General features: G+C 40.8%; 1 pseudogene; it reads left to right on the forward strand.

Moving 5' to 3' along the window:
* The first annotated feature begins 2880 nt into the window (after nucleotides 1-2880).
* Nucleotides 2881-3233, forward strand: LOC144365843 (small ubiquitin-related modifier 2 pseudogene; annotated as a pseudogene).
* The last annotated feature ends 7143 nt before the right edge of the window (nucleotides 3234-10376 follow it).

Raw genomic sequence — 10376 nt, forward strand, 5'->3', positions numbered from 1 at the left:
GCCTATAGACTGCATAAATTGTCTCCCCCATGCAAGCCTGCATCCTCTGGTATTAGCCACACACTCAAGATAAAACATTTTATGAGATTATTTGTTATCCTCCTAGGAGTCTTAACACAATTTCAACACATGTATTGGGAATGTATTCTCCACTGGAAATTCTCTTACTTTTAAACTCACAATCAATACTGTCACATTCTTGTTGAGAAAAGTTGTACCAGTTTGCACTCCTTCCATATTTGTTGTAGGGACAAACGAGACAAAGCACCAAAGACAGCAGGAAACAGTTTTATTTGGCTGCAGCCAGGTTCAGAGGGCAGAGCTTTTGCTATAATCAATCAATCCCCTGAACTCTGAGTCCAGGCCACCTCAGAATTTTACACCCAGCATGTAAGGGGAGAGACTCAGAAGTTCACATAAAAGCAGCCTTCCCTTTTACTGCCTTGGGCAAACCAACCCCCAAGGACAACACCCGAGAAAGGGAGAGCTTCTTCTCCCCTTTCTTTCCTCCCCCTGCCAGCTGCCACCATGGAGCCCAATTGCAACTTATCTGAAAAACGTAGACATCTCTGTGAAGCCCAGCTCAAGGCCAGAGGCCTTGTTTGCACATTTCCGTAAGCACCACACTGAATATATTTGTGAAAAACTAGTAACTGGGTGTCCAACACCTGGAGTGCTGGTACACTACCCCCCTTCCCCTGTGCTGCCAGCAGCCAAGCAAAACAGGGTGACAGGAAAATGGGAAGTCCACCCACACTGAACTCCCCTGCAGAGACTCTTTTGCTGACAGTCCTAAAATCAGCCACTGGGAAGATTTCTGAAGAAGCTCAGCCAAGATCCCTCTGTGGAGAAAGGGGGGGGGGTGCCACCACATAGTAACAGTTTCAACTTCTCTTGTCAATGCTCCACTTACACAATTACAAGTTTTTACAAAATGTTACCCTTGATGAAATGATATACTTTTAAACTGTATCAATTTGCACAGTAATTCATTCTAGGAAATTGTATAGAGGTTTATACATGTATGGTTACTGCAACTTTCTCATTTGTTAAAGTAACTAACAGGAGACCATCTTTATACACAGCTGGTTGCATACAAATCTGACAGTCATTCCATACATTGCTATGCAGAAATAAAAAGAAAATTACCTGTATAATGCACTAGTCTAGGAGGACCTTCAAGAAGATTTTAAGACATAAACTGAACACTTTATTTCATTTATATTTTCTATTTGTTAGAATTTGTATTAAATTTGAGGCAGCAGCAAGAGATTAGATCATAATGTCTGCAAGAAATGGAAGTGAAGAAAACAACTAAGATAATGAATAGTATGATCAGATATGTTGATCGAGGTATCCATCACAGACACACGACATTGAAAACCATGATGGCATTTGCATTGGGAATGGAAAGATAATAAACTCGCCCTTAAAGTACCAAGTGTAGATATAAATGATTGCATTTTATGAAGCATGGTGAACTGATATCCAGCCTGCTACAATGAGATAATAAAATTACTCTTCCCAAGAACTGTTCCTTATATTCTCCACCTTTCTTTAATGAAACTGTACATCCTTGCCCTTGGAGCAATGTGGAAATCACAGTACAGTGTACATGCCTCTTGCATGTGTGCTGTCCTAAATCATCAGTTGAGTCTTCAGACCAACAAGGGCTGTGGCTCAGAGCTAAGAAACAAAGCCACAAGACAGCACCAGCATATAGATCAAAAGCCCTGTTCCTACTGAAGCAGGTTTAATCACAGGTAACATCTCTACCTGAATTCCCTTCTTAAAGAATCATTTGTCTGCAAGAGGGGAGGTAAGGAGACCTAACAGGAAGTGTCAGTGTGTGCATCATGATAATTCCCCCACACACACTCAGCCCGTCACAACTATATCATGAAAATGCAGATCAGGAGCCAACACCCTCACTGGCCACTGGAGAGGCCAGCTCAGGTCCAACAGGTATAAAGACACAGGAGAAGACACCAAAGCCAAAGATCAGGAGAGTAAGGCCAATGCAGTGCCAATGCAGAGCAACATCCAGTAAAGGAGAGAAGACCTGAAGAGATGAGACTGAGTAGGAAAAAGGAACCTTCTAGTAGAGGTCAAGCACAGAAGAAGGGAGGAAAAGGCTCAAGAGGAGAAGCCCAGAGACTGCCACCTCAATTCTGGAGACCTTGACCTCTGGCCAATGTTCCAGGCCCTTGTCTGCCTCAGGGCAGGCTGCCTCCTTCAGGGAATATTTTTTATTCTCTCTTACTCAACCTTATAGACACGATGTGCTGTCATATTCAGAAACAAAAATTAATCTGACAAGGCTCACGAGAAACAAATCAGCAGGTCACAAGTAAACACCATAAAAAGTACTCTATATAGAGCTATTGTTCTAAGCCTTTTCAGGGGACTTTGCCTTTATGAGAACAGTATTTGTGTATCAATTCAAAAATACAAATTTCTGTAGATTTTTTCATGAAAATAAAAGACATAAACTGAGAGAGCAGTTTACACAGGTTCATATTTGCTTTGAAGATAAGCATTAATACAGCAACACAGCTCTCCTTTTCCTAGTGAGGACAGTGTTTCCATAACCTAGTCCAAGTTTGCCTGTCTGTTTGTAGGAAAAAGAAATATGTCTGAAAAGCTACAAGTATTAGTCATCAACTTGGGTGATTCTGCAGTGTCAATCAACCAAAGGTATAGTCAGATTAGAACAAGAACATGGTCCCATTATGCAGGGTGGGGTGAGGGAGCTCATGAGGATGCCCTCCTCCTTGTCCACCACTTCTGCTCCCTTCCATAGCTCCTGGAGGTGCTCCTTAGGTGCAGACATGGTACCTATCTTGTGAAGAGGCAGCTGAGGAGACTCTGGCAGTCACCATGGTGGTTGAAAAGCCCAAGGAAGGAGTCAAGACTGAGAACAACCATCATACTAACTTGAAGGTGGCAGGGCAGGATGGTTTTGTGGTGCAGTTTAAGACTAAGAGACTCTTAATAACCTAATGAAAGCCTATTGTGAATGGCAGGGTGTGTCAATGAGGCAGAACAAATTCCAATTTGATGGGCAGCCAATTAAAGTAACACACACGTCTGCACAATTGGAAAGGGAGGATGAAGATGCAATTGATGTGTTCCAGCAGCAGACAGGAGGTGTCTACTAAAAAGGGAACCTGCTACTTTACTCCAGAGCTCTGTTCTTACAGACCAAGAACACATTCTCAATTGCAAAACTGCAATTTACTTCCAGCTCATCCTGACTACTACAGTATAGTCATCTCTATTCTTTCATTTTCTGCTTCTCCATTCCTTTATTGTACATAATGTAACTGGTGTATGTGCATAAGCAAATTGCATTTTTAAGAAACTAAATGGCCAATGATATGTTTTGATTGACATCCAATGGAGATGGATGGGGAAATACTGGTTCTGTGAAAATATCCTCTTTCTCTGTTAATGGCGTGCTCATTCAACTCTTATCTTTATACTCCAATAAGTTATTTTGCTCTCACTGTTTTAACAAAAAACAAATAAACAAAAGCCCCAGAAAACATAAAAACATGTTCATACCTTGTTCAATTGGAGAATTTTAATGTTTTCAATTATCATTATAAAACCAAAGACAATTCTTATCTTTTTTGAACATAGCTTTTACATGTAAGGCAATCTGTCTTTAAGAAGGGATAAATTACTCTTTAAAAAAAATTACTATCCAGGCAGTGGCACAAGCCTGTATGTAATCCCAGCGGCAATGGAGGATGAGACAGGAGGATAGCTAGTTCAAAGCCAGCTTCAGCAATAGTGAGATGGAGAGATGCTAAGCAACCCTGTCTCTAAATAAAATACAAAATAGGGCTGGGGCTGTGACTCAGTGGTGGAGCGCCCCTGAGTTCACTCCCTGGTACCCACATCCCTTCCCCCCTAAAAAACTTCTAGTTTTCCCTTCAAGTCAAGCATCTTGTTTAAATAAACCTCTTGTTGCAGACACACACACACACACACACACACACACACACACACACACACACTGTGCCAGCCCAGAATCTTGAAGGAGTCGCTGACTGCTATACCAAACAGCATGGAGGGCGCAGGACCTGGCTAAGTGCACTTCTCTGCCTTAGCTCCAGGATCCGGGCTCCTTGAGTGAACCTGCTTCTCACCACCTCCCCACCGAGAACAGCAACAGTTGCCTGGCAGGACGTTACCACCAGACACAAAACTGCCATGCCTTTTTTGAACACACATTTAAGAAGAAGAGAAAAAAGAGCAAAACTCGACTGGGAAAAAAGTCTTGCAAAACATGTTTTAGATAAAACCAATTTTTATGTAAAAGAAATGGGTGGAAGCTAGAAACTTGGGTGGAGGAGAAGCCAAGGGAAAGCAGCCTCAGCTGGGTAAATGAAAAGTCTGAGCGTTGACATCAAAACGCTGGGACTATGTGCTGGCAAGCTCAGGCCCTGCGAGGTGCCCAGGGCAGCACCCCGGAGCCTTCTTCCATGCTGCGACCCCCATCCTGTCCCATCATTTACTAATCACTAAGCAAGTCTATGTCCACTGCTCTGGGAAAGCATATCCTTTGATAGCTATTGGCAACCAACTAAATTGTTACAGTTGGGCTAAAGTCCTTCCTTCTATGGAACTACCTGATGTACTATATAGGTATCTGCTCCATTTTTGGAATTTTCGTATGTCCAAGTTGGGATGTCCATTTCTCTTACTGCTCATGTCAGCTACAGTTACAGCTAATAAGAATTTCTAATTTTATTTTGTTCCCCCCACCTACACCCTGCAGCCGGGCTGAGAATCAAACCCAAGGATAAGCAGGCAATGTGGCACTCTGTTCTTGAGCTCCCCACCCCCAAGCCCAGAAGTTCTAATTTTCTAAACCTGCAGTGCTGAGATCAAGATGGACAGCAGCAGTTAATGAAAACTTCTGTTATCTGGGAGGCTTTATCTGCCTAGATTTCCATTATTTTTAACTCTCAGGCAGTTTATTGTATTATAAAATGACATTTATTTGTTCCCTTAGAATATGCTAACTGGGAAAAAAGAGTATATAACAGAATATAAACCCTTATCATATAAACAAATATTGAGAGATAATTTAAGAGCCATACAGAATTTGATGTGCATGAATGTCTCTTCTGTGAAGTTGATTATCTTTGAGAATTAAAACTTGTTCAATTGAAGAACAAGTATGTAATATAACAGCAACTAATATTGACTGCAGGCACTGTGTATATACTGCCACAAACTTGATTCATTTCCAGGGGATCTCTCCACTAAGGTCTGCAAGAGCCTAGAATCTTGGCAAGCTGGAAACATGGCATTTTCTCATTCATGAAACATTAGAATGCTGGACACACTTCCCATTGCATAAGAAGCCACAACAAAAGTAAAGATGTTTACTTTTGTTATATGTTTTTATTTTCTTATTGTGACCCATTAAGCACAACAAAACTACAAAATTGCTCTCCCAAGATGTGCACATCCAGGAAGCTGAAGATAGAATCAATCAACATTTTTTTCTACTGATTTTTCATAGAAGATAAACGTCCTACCACTTTCACCTCCAAGCCTAAGCAATCAGACTTTTCTCACAGAGCAAAAAACCAATCTTCCTTCCTCCACCTCATTCTTTGACTGGAGCTCCTTCTGTTGTTCCATCTTGATTTTAGCTATGAAAGTCATTGGCCATTTTTTATTTCAAATGCTTCAATATGGAAATTTTAACATGTTTGACTCAGGCAACATCTAAAGATAAATGAAAATTATAGAATTTCACAAAAAAGATAATAATACAGCTTCACAAAAAAATGGTAATAATAGAGCTGAATATTCCTCATCTTAAAGGCTGGTGCCTGAAGCATTTCAGATTTGGGGTTTGTTTAGACTTCTTATACAAATTGGGAGCTTGGGTCTGGGACCCAAGTCTAAACACCACATGCATGTGTTTCGTATACACCTTATATGCATGGCCTAAGGATAATTTTATAAAATTAACGAGTCGTCATTTTGACAGCATCCCATCTTAGGAGGCCAGGTGTGGAATTTTCCACTTGTGGCATCAGGTCAGTGCTCAAGCACTCCTCCCTGCTGACCAGAAAATGCAGAGGAAGTAACTTCTTCCAGTCCTCACTTTCTCCATGAAAGGACAAGGCATCCACCTTACAGATTATTGAGGCAAACTACCTCATTTGAAAGACCAAGAAATCAAGACCCAAAGAGGTCAAGGCACTAAGACATGGGCCAGACCCGGCCAGGCTGCATGGCTGGTGGTCGGGCAGCTCTCACTCGCCTCCCTTCGCAGGCCAGTGGCAGAAGGAGAAGGCTCCAGAGGCAGTGGCTGGGGATCAGACAGGGCGGCGGATCTTAACTGGAGTGCATCTGCTCCCTGTCTAGGTCACTAGGGGCGGCCAAGTCGTCTTCAACAATGAGGAGGCCCAGAGCACCATTGGCTGCACCTGGTCACTGGCGAGGCCATGGTCACTGGTCACCAGTGGTAGAGCACAGATTGCCTACTGGCTGGGAGGGAGCATAGACTGTTTTTCCTGGGGTCGGGGGAGGTTAGTCCCGGAATTGAACTCAGGAGCACTAGACACTGAGCCACATCCCCAGCCCTAGTTTGTATTTTATTTAGAGACAGGGTCTCATTGAGTTGCTTAGGGCCTCACTTTAGCTGAGGCTGGCTTTGAACTCCTCTTCCTCCTGTCTCCACCTCCCCAGCCCCTGGGATTATAGGCTGCACCACCTCCCCTGGCTGAGGAAGCATATACCTTCAAAGGTGCAAGATCCTATCTAATGAGAGCTAACCCAGACTTGCCCTCTGAAGGAGAAAGAAATGCAAGCAAATGAGCAGAAGCCCTCAGGGTCTCTTGAGGTCTTGCCTCCCAACTGGGGCACTGTCACTTCTACCACTTTCCCTTGGCCGAAGGTAGTCATGAGGCGAGCTCAGATTCACAGACTGGAGACATAGATTGCTTTTTTTAATGGAAGAGGTTGCAAACTCACATTGGAAAAGGTTGTAGATTCAAGGAGGAAATGAAAATTGGGGCATTATTTTTGGAATCCATATAGCATATGTTGAAAAGATTACTGATCCCAGCTGAAGTTTGATTCCTCCATCTAAGATACCAGGATTATACTTGGTCACAGGCACAGCATTGATCATATACTCCTTTTATTATATAAAAAAATTAAGTGGATACGTGTAAAGATTCTTTTATTAAAAACAAAAATAATTGTTTTTAAAAAACCAGGGTTTGAATCCAGGGGCCCAAAAACCACGGAGCTGCATCTGCAGCCATTTTTTAAAATTACTCATTTTGAGATAGGGTCTCTCTGTGTTGCTTGGGGCCTCAAGAGGTTACTGAGGCTGACATTGAACTCACAATCCTCCTACCTCAGCCTCCCGAAGCATCTGCCACTATGCCTAACTGAACATAATTCTTATTCCTGTAAAATAAGGTGATTGTTGATTGATTGAATGATTTTTTAGGCACGTGTAGTCTTTTGGGTAGTTTTTGTTTGTTTGGTTTTGGTGTTGGGGATTGAACCCAGAGGCACTTTACCACTGAGCTACATCTCGTATTTCATTTATTTGTGCATCTTAAGACAGATTCTCACAAGTTGCTTAGGGTCTTGCTTAAGTTCCTGAGGCTGAACTTGTGATCCTCCTGACTCAGCCTTTCCAGTCACTGGGATTATAGGCGAGGACCACTGCAACCCAGCTATTTATTGATTTTTGACTCCGTATTCAGCTGGTCTGAGATCCTGTCAGTTAGTCAAGGCCCACAATGGGCCTGAGGGCTTCTATTTTGAGGGTGGAGAAGATGAATTTCAGTTTGTTACTGAAGCTTTTAAGATGACCTCCCTGTTCTGGTGTTAAGAAATAAATATCTACATGTTCAGGACAGAACCATTAAAGGCCTAACTGCATAGCACTTGAACAAGGCTCAAGGTGCTAGAGAGACCGAGGATCTCTGAAATGGCAGAAGGACTACACTTCTACAATTCATTCACATGGATTCCCTTACTGCTCAGTGTGAGGCAAATTAAAGTTGGGATTTTAAGAACTTCCTGGGAACCCCTCACCTTATACTTCCAATCTACAGGTGATTGAATCTGTGGATGCTGAACCCATAGATATGCAGAACTGACTATATGCTCATCTAACATCTTTGTATTTGAACTGGAGTTTTCTTTTTCAGAATATTTTAAATATTTTTTTCATTAGAAATGACATTTGTAAACTATTTAAAGATATAAAACATTAATGATCTATGCAAATACTAAAGGATAATGATTTAATTAATGTATGTAATGCTATTTGTTAAGTACTAAGTCAAATCTAAAATGAAAAGCTCAAGATTTTCAGATTAGGCTAGGCCCAGTGGGGCACACCCATAATCCCAGCAGCTCAGGAGGCTGAGATAGGAGGATCAGGAATTCAAAGCCAGCTCATTAATGGAAAGATGCTAAGCAACTCAGTGAGACCCTATTTCTAAATAAATAAAAAATAGGACTGGGTATATGACTCAGTGGTCAAGTGCCCCTAAGTTCAATCCCTAGTAGCACCCCCACCAAAAAAAAAAAAAGATTTTTATATTAATATTTTGGGTTTTGCTCATAAAATTTTTTGCATTGGTACCAACAATAGGTATTTTAAATGTAAATATTTAATTTCTTACTTGTTGCTGTTAGTCATTTTGAAAGCTTAAAATGTGTGAGGAACCAGAACAAAATTTCATCATCATTAAACCACAAACTTGACTAATAGGCAAAAAAAGTAGCAAAAACTGTAGTGGAAGATTTACAAATTCCCACAACCACCTAGAAATAATTTTAGGAAAAGCATTTTACTATAAGCTCACAGATAGAGATTCTTGAAAAAGAAGGATTAGTGTTACTTTCTTGCCTTTCACCTTTTGGTCAGACTTGGTCTGTGAGAGGAGCAAGACAAGTCAATCTACATAATTGAAACTGTCTGCTTGTGCCATACAGCTCAGATTTTTTGCTTGTTTTTGGTTTTGTGCACATCGAACCTGTGCCCTTGCTCTCTTAGTCAGCTTTCTACCTTTCTATCACTGAGACAAAATATTAAGAGAATTCATATAAAAGGCTCCCAATTTAGGAGGTTTCATTGCTTTGGGGGCCTGTGTGGCAAGGCAGCGCACCATGGTAGGAGTACAGAACTCTCAGTAGCTCCCCCGTGGCATCCCTCCATCTTAAAGTTTCCAACAAGTCCTAATAGTGCCACACTAGGGCCTAGTCTTTAACCAATGGGCTTTGGGGTACATTCTAGATACAAACTATAGTACTGGTGCATGCTAGGCTAGTGGTGTGCCACTGAGCTTAATCTCCAGTCCCCAGGTCAACTGGAAATAGTCTCACTTCTGAATCAAACAATATGTTTTATTATACTGCTTAAATACGATGGTAAGAATTCTTTTTGAAAACTTTTGGGTATGTGTCTTATTTTATTATGAAAATTTAATTGTGTATCAAATGAATATAACATTTTTCAGAATAACATTAATCAGAAATAAAAACATAAGATGAATAACTACTGCACATAACTTAAAAATATAGAATATTTTTCTCCATAGAAATTTCTCCTACATAGGTAGCTAGAAGTGAAACTGAAGTTGTGAGATATGTGCATTTCATTTTATTGAAAAAAAATCTAAATTGTCTTCCAAGGTACATTTATTAATGGCATTTGCTTCTGTATTATATGAGTTTGTGTTCTTCCAGCACAGACTTTGCCAGCACTTAATAGGGCCCAATTTCGGCATATTTTGCCAATCTAGTGATTCTCAATGTTTTCTCCTTGTGGTCCTAATTTGTCTTGCCCAGATTAATGAAATAAATTGTCTTTTAATAGAACAAAAAAATGACCCAAAGAAAATTAAGTGACTTGTCAAGATGATATGCATTGGTTTTACCACCTAGATCTTCTGCTGCAGTTTGTTTCTTGGTATGATGAGCCAGGCACTACACTTAGACTCCTGCACGCCCTATTTTAATTGAAATGTGCAACAGTATTTCAAGGTAGACTATCCTTACACCTATTTTATGAATAGGGAAATAAAATATCTAGGAGAGAGGTTGAGGAAACATGGGCACCCACATCACATACAAACACAGGTCTTGAAATTCAGGCTGAATCTGGAAGCCATGCTTCAAATCACTACTGATATTACTGTCTTTTTGGTAACTGTATGGTAAAGGTGTATGGATATATTGTACCTAGTTCATAAGCAAGATATAACATTATTTTTGTAGATTTTCAAACAATAACTAAAATGGCATTTCAACTGCAGAGTACACAGGGGGAACAGGAGCAGGACACCCATTGTTTCTTCTTTCTACTGTAC

Source organism: Ictidomys tridecemlineatus, chromosome 8 (assembly GCF_052094955.1).
Source record: "Ictidomys tridecemlineatus isolate mIctTri1 chromosome 8, mIctTri1.hap1, whole genome shotgun sequence".
NCBI classification, from domain to species: domain Eukaryota; kingdom Metazoa; phylum Chordata; class Mammalia; order Rodentia; family Sciuridae; genus Ictidomys; species Ictidomys tridecemlineatus.